Source organism: Anser anser, assembly GCF_964211835.1.
Source record: "Anser anser genome assembly, chromosome: 5".
NCBI lineage: Eukaryota > Metazoa > Chordata > Aves > Anseriformes > Anatidae > Anser > Anser anser.
The window spans coordinates 52,231,618-52,252,892 of NC_139725.1; the positions used below are offsets into that span (position 1 = coordinate 52,231,618).

At 40.7% G+C, this 21,275-nt stretch overlaps 1 protein-coding gene and 1 long non-coding RNA gene across 3 annotated transcripts in view; one reads left to right on the forward strand and one right to left on the reverse strand.

Annotated features, from left to right (window-relative positions):
• BDKRB2 (bradykinin receptor B2) overlaps positions 1–21,275 on the forward strand; it is a 25,929-nt gene continuing 4,654 nt past the window's right edge. Inside the window, exons 1-2 of one of the 2 annotated variants that reach the window (XM_083837158.1) lie at positions 10–129; positions 15,869–15,935. The gene's annotated coding sequence lies outside the window, so the exon portion shown is untranslated. Of the gene's footprint in view, positions 130–15,868; positions 15,936–21,275 lie in introns of both variants that reach the window. The other variant, XM_083837159.1, reaches the window with a different exon arrangement.
• Positions 15,945–21,275, reverse strand: part of LOC310899987 — a 12,734-nt gene continuing 7,403 nt past the window's right edge. The window contains exon 4 of the long non-coding RNA XR_014584755.1: positions 15,945–20,581. This is a non-coding gene — a long non-coding RNA (uncharacterized lncRNA). The remainder of the gene's footprint in view (positions 20,582–21,275) is intronic.

Genomic DNA, 21,275 nt, shown 5'->3' on the forward strand with positions numbered 1-21,275 from the left:
TATTCTGTTCAGGGAGGGGCAGAAAACCAGAAGTTAGACTCATTCATACAACAGAAGGAGCGTGACTGTTCTCTGAGAAGTGTTGCACTCCCTCGCTTGTACCTGTTCAGTGCTGAATTCGCAGTCAAGGTATGTGTTTCCACTTCTTTTTCATATGAAAAGTTGTCATTTAAATTCAGTACAGAGTGCTGCTTTTTGAAACCACTTCTTGAATTCTTAATATGTTTCTGTTTCAATTACAAGAGTACTAATGTTATTAGCATTCCAGGAACAAGGAGAAGTAAAATTATTATTGCTGATGTGGTTTGGTAACTTGGCAGGTTTCACAGAGGTGTAGCATTTCCAAAAAAAAAAAAAAAGAAAAGAAAAGAAAAGAAAAAAAAAAGTTTTATATCAGAGTTCCCAAGATGCCAAAGACACAGGGCTTTTCCCCTGCCACAGGGAAAATTTGGTGTGGGTTACCCAAGGGACATGATTTATTCTGTGCAGAAGGCATCTGAGTTGCACCATTGTTTCACCTTATAAAAGATCAGAAAGTGTAAACAATCAACTTTATTTTCAGCTGAAATATTACCTACTAAGTAGTAAGGAAAAAGCAGAGGCAATTCTTTCCTGTACTCCCTGTACTTTTTTTTTCTTTTCTGTTTATTGTTTTGATTGTCAACTTTGTGACTCAAGAAATGTGGATGTGTGTATACCTTACACTTCTGACCTGTCTCATCTATACTGACTAAATGGAAAAAAAATAAATTTTGAAGTTATTTCTTGTGTAACATAGGAAGAAAAGTTTCAGTTGACATTTGAACATTATTTGTTTCCTTCTAACATTTGTATTCAAATGAAAAAACACAGTAAGAGCATGATTTATAAGATGTTTTATAAGATGTTAAATATAAATACAAGCTTAGAACTGGAGTTGTAATTAGGATCTTGTAACAGAAAGACTAAAGGTTGAAATATATGCTATTCTTTTAGCTGCTAATTTTCTATTACTCGGTATGTTAAGCAGCAATTTGAGCACAATAACGGTAATAACAAAATAGCCATGCAACCAAGAGAGTTCAGTTTGTCATTAGAAGCCTTGGATTTGATACATTATGTGTAATCTTACAGATGCTATCTCCTAAGATTAGAGGATATTCTTGTCTTGAACAGTGCACATACTTTCTTAGAGAGTCTTGAACGGAGCTAGAAAAAAAAAATTATTTTTACCGCAGAATCTGTAAGAATGAAGCATCAGGATATTGTGTAATATCAGTCATATGAGTTCTATCTTGTCTGTTCTTTTCTGGAAACACGCAGTCTTTAAGAAAAGAATGAAGAGAAGCATTTTCACACTTCAGAATCAGTCACAGACTTCTAAATATATCTGTCTTGTTTTCAGCGCAAATAGTACAAATGCAGAGAGAAGAGATAAATGTCCCTAAGTCAATAAAGACTTTGGAATAGCCAGAGCAGAGTCATCTCCAGAACAGTTCTGTCAGTTTTCCACCGAGCCTTGTACATGCTGGAACAGGATTAAGTGTGTTACTCAGAGTTACCTGAACATTTTGTACTGCCAACCCATAGAAAAAAACCTGCCTTTCCTCCTGAGTTAGAGCTTCCTGAATTAAGGATCTCATCACCGCACCGGAACACAGCTTAAAATAAATAAATAAATAAATAAATAAATAAATCTGAGCTATATTCTCAGAGTAAATATTGCAACATTCAAAGTCCTTTCCCAGACAGAAAATGAGGAATTTGGGAGAATTTTAGTACATCGATTATGAAGAGTCTAAAATTCACTGCCTAAGAACAGTCAGTTTTAGATAGTCTGCTTTTCATGGAAAGAAGGGAGCAAAAAGCTCTTAGAAACCCAAATCCCCCCGTTTTCAAAGTCACAGTAGGAAAAACGTCTTACAGCAAGTCCAGGGAAACATGTTAGCAAACAGAGCTTTGCTTTCAAAACAAACACATTCCTTCCCAGTAGCTAAGTCAGCAACAAATGTACACCTGAAGTCATTAGCAATGCTAATCAAGATGAAGTTTAAAAGAGAGAGAGAATAAATATTTTCTGTCAAAATGTCGTTTAGTTAAAACCTTCATTTTTTTCTTTAAAAGTTACACATACGCCAGGCTTGTTCTCTTGTCATTCATGGTTTTTAAAACTCCCCCTCTACTCTCCACGCTTTTGGGTTTCCCCAGCCTTATCTAAATGTTGGTCTTTCTTCCTCATGTACTTCAGATTTTACATACGCAAAGATGAAAAGCTGTGTCTCTGCCTGGCCAAGGCAGGACTGCCAACAAACACAGTGCCTTGAAGCAGAGGCAGAAGCTTTCCTTTGCAGCCGGCATGGCTCTGGGTGAAGGTGCAGCTGTTGAAGACCAAACCCAGCCTGAAGTCTCCAGCTGCCAACCCATACGCTCATCTGCCAGCAGGGCAGCAGGCAGCTCATCTGCTCAGCCAGTTTCTCCCCTTGGCTGGATGCCCCTCTCCAAATTTCTGACCCTACTGTTCTCTGTTCAGCCACACCTGATTTTATCTCTTGATACACAAAAGAAGCAAAGTGATAACTGCTTCAGCCATTCCTTGCTAGCCCCCAACATCACTGAGGCTGCATTTCCCAGGGGGGCTCAGGCTTCAGCAGCAGTATGGACGAGCAGAGTTGCCACTCTTCTGCTTCCTGCTTCTCCCCCTTGTGCTGCTGCACAGTGTTTCTGATCACAGAAAGGTTAAACGTAACGTCAAGGGATTTTTGCTTAAAGTGGACCTATTTCCTGAGCTGATGTTGCCATATGAGTAGTTTTGAAACTAGCAAAAAAGCTGTGTCCTATGGCACAAAAGTAGGAACACTGGTGGGGCAGACTGGGGGGAGGTGAGGCAGCAAGGCTTTACACTCTTATTGCCAAACAAGTCCTCACCTTGTGAGACCAGATAGCAGACAAGGGCGAGCTCCTCTCCTAGCACAGCTGCAGGAGGGTCCATCCTTTGTGCGTGTATCCCCGTCAATAACATTAGCCTTAACCTGATAGAAGAGTAAATACGACACAGGCTCAGGGTACAGTTTCACACCAAACCCGGTTCAAAGACTGCAGCCCCCTTACCGAGCTCCCCATGAGGTCAGGCTCCCATAAGGGAAACAGCGAGATGTCCCAGCCAGCTCTGGAGAGAGGAGAGGGCAGCCCTATAGCATGACAGCCTGGAGATGAGTGGGAACAACTGCAGTGGGGAAACAGGATGAGCAATGCAACAAGAACACTAAACACAGACCGCAGGCTGCTGTCTTCCCATAGACAAAGTTGCACCGGCTGCCAACCACAGTTGATAGTATGACGACATATCATTCACTTAGAAGTAATACTAGCACGATGGGGCTGAGGAACCTTGGTCATGGTCCAGCACCCCATTGCAAGCCCCAGATATCGATGAACAGACACCAATGAGACACAGACCAGAAAAAAAAAAAAAAAAAAAACAAGGAGTAAAGTTGTCTGCTAAAAACATGCTATCTTTAGACTGATGATAAGCATGCCCGGAGCACTCTAACATTATGGAAAAGCAACTCTATAACTTCAGCAAAATGTTTCAGAACTATGCAAATTTGCCAGAGTGGTAGATTTGACTTTTGCTGCTATGCTATATTTACCTCCCTTGTATGTTAACTCCTCAACTCAGTTCAGCAAGGTTGGGCTTGTTTTTTTTGATCCCTGAAACAAAACAAACAAACAAACAAACAAAAAATCTTATCATTCAGATTTGCAGACCCGCCAGTGCTGAGCCGTGCACACTCAGGTATGTCAGTGCAGTGACAGCATTGGAACAAAGCCAGACCTCAAGCTCTGGCTAATTTCAGAGGATGGAACTGCCAAAATGCAGAAATCCATTTCTCCCTCTCACATTATCTGAGATAAACTCAGTAATAAGGACAGCAAGCTATGGTCTGAGGTTGAAGTGATTTTTATATTAATAGCATTTACATGCGCATGTCCGGAGGCAGAACTGGCCGTAGCTGGTTTTCCTCCTGCAGTGTTCCTGCAAGTTGCCTGGGAGTTGCACCCCTGTGAGCCTGGAGGGGTTTTTTCCCTTTGTCATGGCTGCGTGATCTACCAGCTCACTGACTGGCTGAAGCTCTGCTGCTCTGAAGAGCCATGGGGCATAAAAATGGGCAGCACATTCCCTCCAGAAGGGCGGTGTGAGCCATCTGCCCACACACATGCAGAACACCCTGCAGCAACACCTTCCTGATGCGATGGTAAACGGCTTGCAGACAACAGGCAGGCCAGAAAACTGGGAGCAGTTCATCAGAGCTCCTGAGCCTTTCTACAAAAAGCAGCTGTGAAGCTGACATAATTCAAAGGCGCACCTGATTCTTAAACAAGTGGGAGGACAGAAATATCGAAAATATTGACACTAGGTTTTAGCTCAGGTCTGCATGCACCTCTTATCTTCTCCAGCAGTCTTTCCCTAAAACAGGCTATATTCTTCACTCTATTATCATAGAATCATCATCATATATCCATGAATGGATTGGGTTGGAAAGGACTTTAAAGACCATTTACTTTGAACCCCTCTGCCATGGGCAGAGACACCTCTCACCGGACCAGGTTGCCCAAAGCCCCATCCAGCCTCGCCTGGAACACCTCCAGGGATGGGGCACCCACAGCTTCTCTGGGCAGCCTGTGCCAGTGCCTCACCACCCTCTGAGTGAAGAATTTCCTCCTAACATCTAATCTAAATCTCCCTTCTTTTAGTTTAAAACCATTCCCCCTTGTCCTATCACTACCTGCCCATGTAAAAAGTCGCTCTCTATCTTTTTTATAAGCCCCCTTTAAGTACTGAAAGGCTGCAATGAGGTCTCCCCAGAGCCTTCCCTCTCCAAGCTTTATATCCTCAGCTCTCCCAGTCTTTCTTCATAGGAGAGGTGTCCTTCTATTACAACCAAGGCTGCTAAGTTGGTTTATTTCTTCTCTTTGCTTGGGCAAGGATCATTTTTCTAGGATCCTCAAGGATCATCATTCTAGTTAATGCCAAAATTTCCAAGTGGTGAGGATCTGGGACTATCATGGCAGATAAACAAATAAAAGCAATTATCTTTTCACAAGCCTTCATTCTTTGTAGAGATTTACAAGTAACAGAATCAAGTAATGAAGAAAGAAGTTTAAAAGAACAAGGCCACTGGTTTAAAACTTGAGAGCTTTCTAGATGGCTCTACTCTTTTCTTTTATCCTTGGTGTTTTTCAAGTTTATTTTCAAAGTTGTACTATTTCACCCTGATCAAAACAGTCCTAATGAATCAGAGAAGAAGGCAATTCATGAACGGCTGGGATATTGTTCACAGCAGATTTTGATTTATGACATCCCTGTTAAAAAAATATATATATATGTATATATATATTGCATAATATATGCATTGTGTACTCTTAACTTCTACTTACATCATTCCACTGAGAAACCTTTTTTTCATTAAAAATATCACCTTATAGCCAAGAAATTCCAGCTAGCTGGCTCAGCAAAAGGAGCATTTCCCAGAACTAGAAGGAAGGGGAAGTAATGAAGCGGAGTCATTTTTTCAGGGGTGTTTCCTGCAAAATTTTGGAAATATTAGTCTTTTTTTTGGAAATGCAAGACAGCAGTTTGTTTTCTTTCACAACAGAGTTGGTCTGCAAATTGGCATTTGAACCATGATTACAGTACAGAGCAAGACATTTGGAATTTCATTCTGCTACACTTTGTGTTGTGGATCACTACAGACAGCTTTATTGTTGTATTTTGCACTGCACTTTTGAGCCTGTTTAAAAAAAAGCGGGGGGAGGGAGAGAGAGTGAATACATTAATAAGTTTTGTCTTGGGATAAATGAAATATCTGGTCAAACAGCTTTAAAAAATTTGAAGAAAGATTTGACTCTAAATACCAGAATTTCAATGTTTGGACTATTTTGAAGTGAAGTAAGAGCAGAATCCAAACTGTGTAAAAGATCTAGGCTTTATGACAGTTTGAATGAAATTCCCATACGAAATTCTCATTACTTTGGTATATATCTGACTCAGACAGGAATCCTTAGTCATTATATGTCTTTAAACCATTTTCCATTTTGGGAGATTAAACCTCACTTTTCTTCCCTCCTTTCCTTCCCTCCAGCCTTCCTTTCTCACAACTAGCAGCATTTCTCCTATGTTTACTTCAGCACTGTTATGTTCTCTTCCAGAACTGGCATCCTCTCACTTTCTCTCCACTTGTTCCTGACCTGACGTTCTGCCATGAGCTTTTTCTGCATACTGCAGAAAACTATTGCCTGCACTACCACACAGTACTTTATGTGCTGTAGTGGTTGCAAAAGTAGAGGTACACAAGTCCAGAGGGGACATGATTCACTTAAATAAGAATATTTTTCAAAATTAACAAATCTGGTCAGAAGAGAACATTTCTGTTTCACAGAAAAACTGGAAAGAACAAAAGAAAAAAATGAAATTCCCATCTAGAATTCAACAAGAAATCTGTCTGGGAAGGGGCATCACAGATTAGGGATTTTGAATGAGGCATCTTCCCCTAAAACAGGTGACAGGGAGATATGCTGTAGTGAGTTGTTCTCTTTCATTCTCACTGTTTGCTGGGGCTGTTCCACCTTGCAAAGATAATAAACTATTTAGATGGCCACACAGAGCAAGAGTGAATCTGGGTCTCATGCTAAGCCATTAGCTTCTTGTCAGCATGTCTCCTCCATTGCTCAGAATCAGAAATTACATCTTTAAAATCTTTCCTGTTAAATTTTCCAAATCATTTGTGAAAAAAAAAAAAATCTTTCTTTTAGAATAAGTTTCACCAGAAACTTTCTGTTTTGATAGTCCTTTCAATAAAAGAAGACAATTCCCCTCTTCTGATATTTAGCAAAAAAAAAAAAAAAAAAATCTTACCCCGCTGCAGGAATAGGGGGGCTGACCCATAGTAAGGTGTGATCAATGAACCGCTAACACTGAGCAAACATGAAAATGTCTCTGATCTTGTGTCAGGCTGCAAAGCCACCCAGTGACAACCTAACACCATGTGACTGCTCCAGCCTAGACGTATTTCTGCGTTTGTTAGCTTGGGGTACAAGAACTCTCTGAAGGAGCTGTGGCATATAATAAAAGAATCTCTCTGACAAAATCCTTACCATATTTTTGTGTTGACACCAATATTCTGGAAAGAGCAGATAGACAAATTTTCCTGGTAACCACCTGTGCTCAAAACCCATGGAAACAGAGTGAAAAACAGATTGTCTGCACCAGATTCCAGCAAGTCTCTGACATCTCTCGTTGCTAGCAAAGTGGAGACAACAAAATAACACATGGTTTAATTTTGGAACACTGGCAAAGCATGAAAAGGCAAAAGCAAAATCATAATCCAAACACTGGATATCATAAGTTGGCACTGTAAATCACACCACTTCTCAGCTGGAGAAGTATCTTGAGCCTTCCAGACCACTCAGAGTTGAAAGCTGCATGAATGTTTGTACAAATTAGTTAATCACTAAATCCTTATCAACATTTATTTGAATGCTTAATTCTGCCAATAGAAACATGGTGCATTTCCACATAAAAATTGTTGTCATTGGTGTTCTGGGTTTTCAACTGAAAAACTGACTGCTTTTTTTTTTTTTTTTTTTGGGGGGGTGCATATCCAATTTTATCAGCTCTGGATGTCAAAGTAATTGTAATGCAGTCTGAGGTTCACTATAGTTCTCTCTCTCTCACCATTTTAAATATGTATGTACATCTACTTTTGAGATTTCCTCTGTGATAGACTGTGGTAATTTTTAACCCTGATATCTGAAAAGTGACCTCTTAAAAGTGCAAATGCTTCATGTATTGGCTAAGTCAGGAGCAGAAACATAAAAATAATATGAAATGACTGTCCCAGCTGCCCAAGTGACAGCACAGCAGGACATGTTTGACCTAGGAAGGGCAAGGCAAAATGGCTTTCCGAAGTTCATCACTGAACTTAAGAAGCTCCAGACTTCCTTCTCCTTGAGGAGGGAATTCACCAGTGCTTGCACTGCCATACTCTGCTTTTAGGAGTTCTTCAGAGGGTATAAAAAGGAATGGGAAGGGAAGGGAAGGGAAGGGAAGGGAAGGGAAGGGAAGGGAAGGGAAGGGAAGGGAAGGGAAGGGAAGGGAAGGGAAGGGAAGGGAAGGGAAGGGAAGGGAAGGGAAGGGAAGGGAAGGGAAGGGAAGGGAAGGGAAGGGAAGGGAAGGGAAGGGAAGGGAACAAACATCAATTATTTTAGTAAAGATCACCTGCTATTTGGACAATGAATGTCATTCTTGTATTGCCTTCCATGACAAAAATCAGTAATGCTGGAGATTGTCTACTGGGATGGTCTATTAGAGAAGTCAGGCTTTTCAAGAGATTGAAATTTTAGTTAATTATTTAATAAAGTAGGTTTGGGGATAGGTCTATAGACGTAGTCAGATGTTCTGAATTAAACTGAGACTGTCTTAAGAAGCACATGTGTAGAAGCGCTAAATTAAACAACCTGGATAAATATAATCTCCACTATATTCTACCTGCTTAAAATGAATGCTGTAAATTTAATTAACCATTATATATTTAATCATACTTTCTAGCCTATTCTGTTGTCAGAGCCTGATGTGAGCCTTTACTGAATGAAGCTGTCTACATATTATTTTGGTGGAGAGAACCCACTGAGAGAACTCAAAACATTCTGTTATAAAGAGGACAGGTTCTGACTGTGATGCCCTCAGACGGTTGCCTGCACTAAGGAATCCGCTCCTTGCACAGAGCCATGAGTATGTGACTGAATGATAGAAAACGTAGTACTAACTGCAATATTTACAGCTCCTGGTAGGGATAATTATCTGTAGTTGCAGACATAATATTAGTTTAAAACATCCTTTAGGTTGGTGCACAATGCAGCACAGCCTGAATCAACTCTAGAGTAAAATTAATTGCCTATACGGTAAGAACTAATGAAAGCAGCAGCTGTCCAAGAAATTGCTATTGCATTGTTGGCACTGCAACCAGTCAGCTGCACATACTTAGCCATGGGAGACAGGGTTTTCTCAAAAGCCACGGTTGTGAGAGCCGGTGGTGCAAACGTGCAGGAAACACTGCATTATTGCAAATGCCACTGAAAACTCTATAAACATGTTATCAATTGGCAGCACTAGAGATGGCAAATCTGCCTTTTATTCTAAATGGCTGTTACAATGTTCTCAAGGTGCTAGAAGGAAAGTGCTTTCAGGGCAGAGATCCAGTTCATCTGAAAGTCAAATCTCACCATTAAATAGTGCAAAAAGGGAGCAACACTGGTAAATACTATTTGGCCATTAGGCCCTCACATTTTGCCTAGTCATGAGAACTTAGTGCTGCTAACCAGGGAAAAGAGCTGCATTTCAACTGATAGGAGAAAGGAGTGGCTAAGCAGAGCTGAGGAGGCCTGGTAGGAGCGATGCAAGAAACCACAGAGCTGAAGAGGACATCCATGTACTCCTCAGTGAGGGAGACTTAAGTGGAGTTTTGTACACTGCCGAGCAAATCCTGTGTCTCCACTAAAGCAAAGCAAATAGAGGAGAATCAGTTGCTCCATTTTCTTGGGGAACACAAATGCTTCAGAACTTACATTTTTTTCCTTTTATTATTCCAACTCTGTTGCTTTGTTGGTATAGTCCAGTGCTTTCTGCAGGATATTCCCACTGATTTCTGTAGTGAAGATATCAAGCAATTTATGTCACTGGTATGCTTCATCTGCGCTCTCCTATTTTTCAGTCACATAACTATTTAATTAGTTGAATCCCAAGACCAGTTCTAAGGACTATCCTAGGAACAGTTCTCCCAGCCCTTTCAAGAGCTGTCATTAGCCAGCTGAAAATTCATGTCTGTCTTCTCCAGCGTAGCTGTTTTCAGCATGGCACTTGCAATAGTTTTGATCCATCTGGGTTTCAGAAAAGCTTGCTTTCTGAAGCAGGAAATGCTTACTTTAACAAAGAAATATAATCTTGCTGTACAAACTACAAACTCTTGATAAAGTCAGAAGCATTTTTCTTTATCACTGGATGCAGGTTACCTCAGCTATTCACCGGGCTCAAGGTATTGTCTGCCACTTGCTTGATAGCTGCATTGTACAGCGTGATACCATCAGACCTGCCTTTTCACATGACATCAGACTCCTGCAATGGATATCAAACACGTCTCACAACATTAGCGCACCAACATCTTTGTATTTTGCAGTGGTGATGGGGTACAGCAAGTCCTTCTCATGCAACAGAGAACTCCCAAAGCTCCTGCAGTGCTTACGGAAGGAGATTCAACCTCCTTTGAACCTATCACAACATGGCAGAACTTTATTTCACTTCATAAAAATGAGAAAATTTATAGTCTCTCTTTCTCTCTCTCTCTTTTATTTTGTTCTTTTTTTTTTTCCCCAACTTTCACTCACAGTTCTCATATAGGGAATGCCAAAAAGAACAGAACAAGATACCCTGCCAACTTTGCAGAGTGAGTTTGTGGTCAGTTTTCTCCTGTTTGAATATTTTCTCTCACAGTTGTCACAACATTGTGAGCAAACACACAGAGCGCACACAGAAGTGTAAATTCAGCTGTGACTTGAGAGCATCGTGTAAGAGTAATGTGCCTTGCTGTAAAAGAATCAGAGAACATCTTGGTTCACAGAGACACAAAGCTACTCCTGACACTAGTCCTGGAGTAGAGTTGCATTACCTCCAGTAGTGCAGGGGTCCATGAGGATTAAGCTCCTGGAGAATTAAAGATTAAAGAGACTTGAGAACTCCCAGAATGTAATTCACTAGTCACAAAGAGAGAGGGAAAGAATTGCAAAATTGACATTATAAACATTTCAGTTGTTGATATTTTCCAGAGACGGAAGAATCACTTTCACAACCCTGCTTCAACTATTATTTAGGTACTTATATTAATTTGAAATAGCTTCATCAAGAGGAATAGTCTCACTCAACATTATTCAATGACCTTGTGGTATCTTAGTATACAGGCATGTAGATCACCTGAGTTCAAGAGCTTGTTCCAAGTTAGGCAGAGCAGAGACTTGGATATAGGTCTCCCATCTGCCCAATGACTATGAAGACGGCAACAACTTGGCTTATGCTTGATTAGCACTTAGATTTAAGAGCATCATACACTTTGCTCCTTCCTAGGCATATACCATGTTGAGAAAGCTGAGGATGGAGAAAAGAATAACTTAGTAAGTCAAAACAGCTTAAACCTCCTCAGAGATGTTTGAATTTCTCTGCAGCAGACACTGAAATGTATTCTGGGAGAGCGAGAAAGGAAGTGATCATTTCTGTTTTCAGAGTAGTTTGATCGTTTTTGAATCCATCTTCCTTCTCTGCTCACTAAGTGCTATGGTAAATGTTGCTGAACAAATACAGAAAGTTTTCTACTGTGTTTGCCAATCAATCACGTACAAAAGAGAAGGAAAAAGCTGTTCACCATTAACACAAAGGAAATCTCCAGGAAACAGGAAGACAAAATGGTAAACCATTTATTCAAGTCTTAATTTAAACTAGGGAATTGGTTGCTATGCACACATCACCGTCAAATACTCAGTTCTTGATGCCCCCACGGTTACAGACCTCACTTAGTTTTATTGCCAAAGACAATATTAGCATTTCAAATATTAGCAGAAGTTTTAAGGAGTAGTGGTAGTGGTGGTGCTGAGGGATTTACCGTCTTATTTTATTCCTTTGTCCAACCTGCACCTTGCCATGACGAATAGGCATTTTTGACTATTTATTTGCTTATACCCTTCCTTGTGACGTAGGCCACTTTTTAATTTAACAAAGCTCTGATGCAGCCTTTCCCTGCCAGAGGAACATTCTCAGTCACTTTATCATCAATAGCAGTTCTTTTCGGGGATGCTTTCTGAAATCCCATATCCATGAAAGATTTCCATACAAGAGGAGTTGTACAGCTCCAGAGAACTGCTCTGTAAGCTAATACATATAGCAAGACCATGACTAAATCTTTACAGCACCTTGTTAGTCACACCTAGCCCTTGTGCTCATCACTGACTGGGTGTAGGTCATGTAGCCTCACGACAGCTCATCTAAGAACTTTTCACAGAAAAAAAAGATTTCTCAGTGACTGAGTCCACTCACATTTGTAAATTGCTCTCAGTGATGTTATTGCTAGTGAACAATACATTAATACATGACATTTATAAATGTTACAAAAGGAGCGATATATCAGAGCTCTGTGGCATTACCTTTCTAACTAAACATGTGTTTTCTCTCCTCCATGCTTCAGGGAAAGAGGACAAAATATTTCTACAACAGAAATTACAATTTTAAGAGTTATTTCTTGCTGAATATTTCTAGCTTATGTCGTTCTTAATATAGTTATGAAAAGTTAAAATACAGATGTAATTTAAGTCAACTCTGAGGAATACAGCATTCTTAGGAATGAGGAAGGTGTTATGAACATGCAGATTTTAAAGAGGTCAGAAAGTCAGCAAAAATAGATGTACTAAGGCAGGTTTGTTTTTTTCTTCTGTTATTTTACCCATAGATAATACCTTTTTTCAGAGGAAAGGCATAATATCAGAAACAAAAACCTTTGACTCTAGCTCATCCTCTTCAGCTGTTGCCAAGGTACCACAACTTTACATAGCATTCCTAATGTCCCAGAAGATAAGAAGCAGGAATATTCCTCAAAACAACATTAAGCCAAGGTCTAATACGCTAAACACTACATCAGACTACATTTATTTCAAACACAGAAATTTTAACTATATTTTAAAATTTTAAGTATTTTTCCATACTTGAAAGGCATAAACATATTTCTTTTTTTTTAAATTATTATTATATTCTGAAACAAATCAGCAGCTTCTCTTTTTCAGCTCTTAAAATCTGGACTGTTTTAACAGACTTATTCCCAGGAGACTCTTTTCTTTATCTTCTTTTGCTGTGATTCTGCATTTCATTTTACAGCCACAATGCTCTATTTTATAGCCCTTATAACACCGTATTAAGCCCAAAGATTTGCTAGTTTCGCAGCGGAGTTATGTCCTCCACCCTCCAGTCTTTGTACTAACATCAAAAGGCAAAGGGACCCCAAAGTGTCTGGGGCTCTTTCAGGAACTCCAATGTGTTTCACGTGGCTCCAGAAAAACACAACTTTCAGAGACCTTGTATCATATACCATCCTCAGGCAGACATCCCAGACACACTGCACTTTCCAAAATGCCCATATTAAAGCACCCAAATGGCCTCACAAACACCTGGCTGCTTCTGTCTGTCAAAATCACAGATATTTTTTTCTCTTATGCATCTCCCCTTCTTCACTAACTTAATGTTAGTGAAGCTCAAGTCTCTGAGATCTCCTTATCTCTCTCCACCTCTCCCCGTAGCCATCTAAAGAGATAACTGAAGCAACCCAAAGATTAGAAAGGTAAATGTGACAGTACATATTTTGGTGCTACACAGATAATACACACTTGAAACATGGCTCCAACAGCCCATGCATCACACAACAACCCAGAGCAGAAGATGTAACTGGGCACATGTTGAACACCAGCATTGCCCCTCAGCCCCTCAGTGTGCAGGCTTTGCTCCCTAGGCACTCAGGCTCCCCTCTGCCCCCACTGAAACCCCCAGTTAATACAAGTCAGCTTTTCCTCCCTTCTCCAATTTGGACAAGCCACTGCTGTGTCCTGATATTAGCAAAAAATTTAGCAAAAGCCAGTTCACACCGTGCTTTCACCAAAATGTCCATAGCTTCCTAAGGACATTCACTTACTCACTGCCAAAATTCTACTTTTGTTTGTGGGCCTGAATCCAACTGGAAGTTTCAACTATTAGCACAAGAAGCACAAATTAAGGATCTTAGGTTGGAAGGGATCTAGGAAGGTCTCTAGTCCAACCTCTTGCTCAAATCTTGCCCAGTGATGGGATCAGACCATGCTACTAAGGGCTTTATCCTGTTGGGTCTTTAAAACTTCTGAAGGTGACAAGCTTGAAATTGAATGATTTAATGGCTGGATAAACTTGATGATCCTGCTGTTCTGATCCTAGACCAGACTCTAATGTTAAAAATCACTATTTCTCATTTCAGATTAAATAAAACTATTGTAACAAAAATGTTCTTTCAGAATGGCAACAACATCGGACTTGTGTGACATTTGTATCATTTTGGAGTGCATTGTTAGTAGAATAGTTTCTAAAACAGATAGTATCAAATCAAAGGATGAATACCACCACTAAATCTGAACTACACACACAGTGTTCATAATGATATTGGCCCTTTTCCATATACAATTACCCTGTGTTCAGTAATTCCCACTGATCCGGTTCATATTTTCCTCCTCCTACCAGCTCTCACAGAAGTGTAGCCATTCTGTTCTGCTCTTCATCTCAGCTATAGTTATTTTACCCATAGATAACATATTCTCATATTCAGTCAGAATTATCACAGTTATTGATGTATATATAAAAGTTGAAATAGAAGCTTTGAAAATAAGCTTTACAGAGAAGGAACAGAATTTATAAGGAGCATGTCTTGCCTGTGTTTTAGTTGACAACAAATTCCAAGAATAAGGTCCATCACAGAAGATTACAATGGTCTTCTAACATGCCTTTGACTTCTTGCTGAGCAAAGCTTCTGCTTAGGCTATCCCATCACATGTTCTTCAGGCCTGCTAGACTTGTAGGGGTGCAGCTAAAGGAATATGCATTGAGATTGTTATGCCATACATGACACTAAATAAAGAAACAGTAAAACTCCCTTTTCCCTGCAAACAGATATTGTCCTGGAAGGAAAACCTCCAAATGTGAAAAATGAAACCTACCTCTCCTTGGCTGGCAAATATTTGTGACCTGTCAGATGGTCTCAATTGAGGCAGTTCAGAGAAGTTGTGTCACCTCTTATTTTCTTGAGTCCATCAATATTAACCCTGTATGTTGGCTCTTGAGAAAACAGAAGCGATACTTCCACAGTCATCAGGAAACAGGCTTTCTTGTAAGCACCATGCTGCAGAGAACCATCCTTACCTATGACATCTTTTAAATTATTGTTATTTCACATTTCAGTAACAGCAGATGTGTTGGGCAGATACCTTTATATCTTCTTATGCCTCTGGCAGCTCCTCTGTTGCTTTTACTATAGCGTTTATACCAGCGTGAAGATGTAAGGCTGCAAAACTAACAGGCACCAGCAAGGGATACTTGGCTGCCCAAGCTGGGCTCAGATATGTTCAGGAGGACAAAACCTCACAAAAATACATAGCATCAAAACAGGCTTGGCTCTGCACAGGGATTTACAGGAGAGACCACGGCAGGCCTTGGGTGTTTCGTTATTTCTTTCTGTAGCTGCTCTGCCTTCTAAAAAAGCACCATCTCTAAAGCCTCATATGTCAGAAGTGAGCCAGTGCCCCTCTCAGTATGCAGCCACTTGCTCAAAGCTGTGTTTGTCCTCCCAGCTTTTCCACTCCTCTGTGCCACCATCATCTGGCTTTATATGAAGCTGTATATATCTGGAAAACCATTTGGCCACTGGCAGCACTTAAATCAGATATCATAAGATATTGTTAAGAATGTCGACTTCAGTCTGGAATTCAGCTGGGAGGCATATCTAGCCTTTACAAGGCCCTTGTTCTGAATCTGTATCACTGAAATGGAGTTCTGTTCTGGATACCCAGCTCCCAGGCACTACCACCAAATAGGTCTTACGCAATTGTTTCCAGCAGATCTGAGAGCAAGGGACAGTCATTTTGGGGAATAGGAGAGGCATAAACTGACAGTATGCAATCTCACGAGAACTTTAGTTTACATTCTGAGATCATAAAATCTTACCTGAAGTGGCCTACAGGAGTCCTGAGGCTGAGTAATCATCAGTATTATATTATTTTATTTCAGGGAACTGAAACAATCCGGATGTGGAATAATCCTCTGCAATAGCATTTGTCCACAAGCTTATGTCCAGGTAATGCTGGCTTATTTTAATTAAATACCTTTCCTCTGAGTTCATTGCATGTATCCAATTAATTTAATACAGGAAGAAAAATGGATATCAGATGTATCCTGTAAAAACACCAAAATGGTTGTAACTGTTATGGTTTTGGAGTAATGATTCCAGAGGCTGTAGTAAGATGCTGACAACAAAATCCTATCCTGGAACGTTTGCATTTTAAACAGTCAGAAGGAATAAATCGATGAGCCAGTCTCAACTTCTTACCACTGATGAAGTTTTCATGTAGATATGCTTCTTTCTTTATGTGATTCAAAGCTAAGAAGCAGTAATTTGTCTATGAGATTACTTAATGATGTTTCTTTAAGCAAAGCTACAATAGTAATAATAGTATACATATTTCAGCTTTTTCCATTTAAAAAATTATTCTCTGTTATCATGACCACTTATGCTGATGCTAATAAATAAGACCTAGAATAACTAAAACCTCAAATCTAAGTGCCAAGATACATCTTGCTGCTGAACAAAGCAGAACAAGCCAGGCAGCAAGGTTTCTGGTGACAAGAGAGCTTATTCTACTGTCTTGGCAAAGGGAACGTTCACGATTTGCCTTGAATAAAAGTGAATTACACCTCCCTTCGTCCTGATAAAATTTTACTAGTGGATGAGAAGAAGCCTTACGCTGCTCAGAGAAGTAGACGTGTCTTAAGAGGCATGGGCACAGTGTGACACAGCAGGAGGTGATGCAGTGGTTCCCTGCATTCATTCCCAAGTGATGTGTCAGCAGTTAGCTGACCCTGCTGAGAGAAACTGTGAATAAATGTACATAAATAGCTCAGGAACCTAGCCGTTCCCGAGCAGATATGTGTGTTTCTCTGCACAGTGCCACTATGCATCATCAGAATAAGCAGATGTGCAGGGGTCCCTGCACTGCTTGCTCTCCGTGTCTGTGAGGCAGGCACAATTTTATATTCCTCTGAGCACCTTCAGCAGCAGCAGTGCACCTGTGCTCTGGGGAGAGGTTTGGCAACAGATTGCACCAGGCCCTGAACCACAAGGCCGCAGCCTGCAAGAAAAGTTCTTAGAAGCCACAGGCAGGATTGTCTGTGTTTCCTGTACGTGATGGGATTTTGTTTGAATTGATGCTTTTTTTGTTCTAATTCAGCTTGCCTAGTCAAGAATGCGTGAGTTTGTCCTCAGCACACAAACACGTGGTGACTGTGACAAAACAGGCAGAACATCGTTGCGTATAGAAACCAGTACACAAAGACCTAAAACACAGGCTCCCAGCAGCATCCCAGTCCTTATGTATATATTGGAGAAAAAACAGGAATGGTTGTCTGGACTTCCAGAGTTCAGAGAAATCCTGAGGGAATGACCAAATTTTCAAATTATTCCCAGACAATTTTTTTTTCCTAAAAATAGAGAAATCCAAATATGGAAGCCCCCAGATGCTTTGGATTGACTTCACTGGGATATGGGAACATTTAGCAAAGACTCAGAGCAGGATGGTGATCCCAAAAAGTAAAGGAAACTGGAAATTGTTCTTGTCTCTATGAAATGCTGATTAACTATATAGACTCAGGACAACATCAGCAGCTGGCAAGTGCTCACACTGAAGACACTTCACTGAACTATGACCACATGGATGCTCAGCCCCTTGTTTTGGTTTGAACTGTGTCTACTCTTGCTTGAGGGCAAAAGAAGTGTTGTTTGTTGTAGGAAAGCATAAATTAGGGATGGAAGCATAGATGCCTGCAGTGACTCATTTCAGCTCTATAATCTTAGCTGATGTAATCAGTGGGCAATTTGACCATACCAGGATGTGGCTATAACTTACAAATAGGAGAGATCATAAACTACCAGAGTTTGAAATATTGCATCATGCTTGTAATTCCAGTACCTTTGTAGTCAGAAGTATTCCCATGGGCAAAACAGTCTCTCGGGGAATTTTTATGCCATTTTTTTGCCAGTTAACTCAAACATCTCATCCCTAATTTGGATACCAAGAAGAAATTACTCCATGAACTATTAAACAAACATTGAATGCTCTGGCTCAGCTTAAGCCAAATAGCCCTCTTTCCCCCCTTCTTAGTCTCAAATACCCTTGTTTACACCACGGGTTACACTTAACCCAAACTGATCCTGCGGCAACAGGTAGCCATGAAGTTTGGGGTCATTTGGCAATAGTTTCTGCCTGCTTGTCTGTCCCTTGTTCTTTCAGATTATATCTCACTGTATCTTAGCATTGAAACAAATGTTTAGCATAGTACAAGAAAGGTTTAATACCACTCTCAGAGGTGTTAATCAGACCATGAATCTAATAGCTGCAGGGCTCCATCCAGACCCAAAACAGGTTGTGAAAAAATGTTAACTTGATGCATTTCCCCATTTGGGGAGTAAAATGCTTAGCTTTCCTCAAGCTTATTCATATCCAGTAACACCATTAACTGAGCTCTGACTTTTTTTCCTGTGCTTGTGTTTTTAGCTCACAGCTCGTGATCCTTAGAGGGCTTTTTGTTTTGCTTTATCATATTCTGCTTCTCCTCCTTCAGTAAGGACCATCCATAGAGCCCAGCACGTACAGCAGTAACATGAAGACTTTCCATCCTCACCTGACCCTTATTCCAAGTCTTCTGTACACTGTGCATCATCCTTGTCTTGCTGCTCTTCTCACACCTGTCTTCTGATATGCTCCCCCCAGGATGGTACATACAAGTCCATCCTTGATCAGTAGGACATCCCACCACGTTCCAGGCAAAGCCAAGGGGCATTAATGACCGTGCTCAGTCCTCAGAGCTTTCAGGCCATGGCACTTCAGACCATCACCTTTTGGGGCCCCTCTCCCCTCTCCAGCAGCACAGCAACTACAGTTTATTACCACCTTTTTCCTAGCTCGTCCATGAGGGTACATTATTTGCAGCATTGGCAGGATTGGGCCATTGTCCAACATATGACTGTGTCAGCCAACCTCAAAGCCCTCCTCTGTTGCTCAGGTCAGTGTTTGAAAGTGACACAGGGCTGGGTGCCACCTGCACAGGGCAGGACATGGCTGTCTGGAACACAGAGCACCCTGCAGCCTCCTGCTACTAAAACATTGCCATTTATGCCCAGTGTTATTAGCAAAAAAAAAATATTCTGGAACAACATGAAGCAATGACTGACAATGTTTTTATGTGACTGTCAGGCAGGAAGTATCTAGCTGTAGGAGGTGAACTTCAGCAGAGACAAGTTCAACCCACTACAGCAGTCCTTCATAATCTCAGTAATAAGTGGGTTGCTTCAGCTGGGCAGTGTTTATATCATAATCACCAGATAAAACCTTTTTGAGGATCCCAGCTGAGACATTAAAACTGCCTTGCATTGCACGGGAAGTGTTTGTAGAGGCTGTGTGAAGGGATTACATTTATTTTCACTGAATTGCAATAATAAGATAATGGCAAATAGACATAAATCTCTTTTCAAAATTGTGGCTGTGTAAATCATAATTTATTCAGCAAGCACGTAGTTTAAATGACTTTCCTGTGCTATAGAGAATAGCCCCAGGCAATCATTTAAATAAGGTATGTAATGATCATTTGTACATTTTATACTGTTCACACCCACATTTCTACCAACGTTTTACAGAAGTGCTTGAGGTAAGGACCAAGGAGGCAAGTCATCCAGGAGCCCCACAGCACGGGACTTAGTCCCTGCACACTGTTCTTAGACCCTGGTAATGTGATAGAAGTAATTTATTTTAAAGAATTCTGGGGCTTTCCCTTCTAAAGCACAATCGTCTAAAAGAGATGAATTAAAGGAAAAATATCAGTCAATAGGCATTTTTGAGCAGTTATTTGCTGTAGAATTAAATCCTGGTTATTGTTTTTCTATTAGTCATAACTGTGACGGAGGGCGTAGAAATTGTCAACTACATCATAGCCATTTTGACTTTGAATCACTAATTAATGCTTTATTAAATATATGTGGATATCCAACCTGAAAACATTTTATAATACACTTAATTCTTGCCACCAGTTCATAGCCTGCTACCAGCAGAAGCAACAGCTTCTGCCAGTAGTATTGCCCAAGATCTTCTGTTCTCAGATGACCTTCTGTTGGTCATCCATTAGAACGTCCTATGTGTTTTTACAGCATGAAGTGCCAGGAGAAGGAGCTACAAAGATAGCAAAGGGTCTGGAGGACAAGACATATGAGAAGCAGCTGAGGTGCCTTGGTTTGTTCAGCCCAGAGCAGAGCAGGCCGAGGGGAGGCCTCATGGCGGCCTGCAGCTCCCTCACGAGGGGAGCGGAGGGGCAGGCGCTGAGCTCTGCTCTCTGGGGACAGCGACAGGACCCGAGGGAACAGCATGGGGCTGGGACAGGGGAGGGTCAGGCTGGGGGTTAGGGAAAGGTTAATCCTGCCCAGAGCAGGGGGTTGAAACTAGATGATCTTTAAGGTCCTTTACAACCCAGGACATTCTATGAAATGTTCTGCACCCAGAGGGTGGTCAGGCACTGGGACTGGCTCCCCATGGAAGCAGTCACGGCACCAAGCCTGCTGGAGTTCAATAAGTGTTTGGACAACACTCTCAGATACATGGTTTGGGTTTTGGGTGGTCCTGTGTGGAGCCAAGAATTGGACTCGATGATCCTTGTGGGTCCCTCCAGGCTTGGGATATTCTATGAGACACAGAAAGAGAGACTTGAAGCTACTCTTTGCAGTAGCTATGTTAATCCTGTGTGTTAATCACAGCTGTGTTAGCTGAGTTACTGTGTTAATCTTCTCAGAAAAGACTGTAAACTGATATTTAAGATGATTGATTTGAACAATTTGATAAATGTGATTTGAGGAAGAACAAATTAAAGAACATATGGAGGCTCTCAAAACGGCAGGGTTTTATATAACCCGCCATTTTGGTGTTCCGGAATTAGGAGAGGAAATCTTTGTTCTTGTGTCTGTGAGGTCAAGGAGAACGGGGACATTTCAGAACCCCAGAGAGAGTAAAAAAAAAATACCTGTCATTAAAAGGCATAGAGTGCAGGACCCAGGGACTTACAGACCTGTCATGCTCATTTAAATTCCTGGAAATAGGTTAAAAAAATAATAACAAATAATCAATATACCAACATATAGAGGACAAAAAAGAAAATTAAAGTGATAAGGAACTGCCAATATAAGCATGTCGAGAATAAGGTTGTGTCAAACCAATCCAATACAGACTAATGGATAAATCAGAAGCACTAGATGAGGCATATCTAGGTTTCAGTGAATCTTTTGGTATTATCCTACATTGTACTGAAATATGAACAAATAAAATCACAGAAACATGCAATGTATATGCAGATGCCTGGAAGGGCTAAAACAAAAATTTAC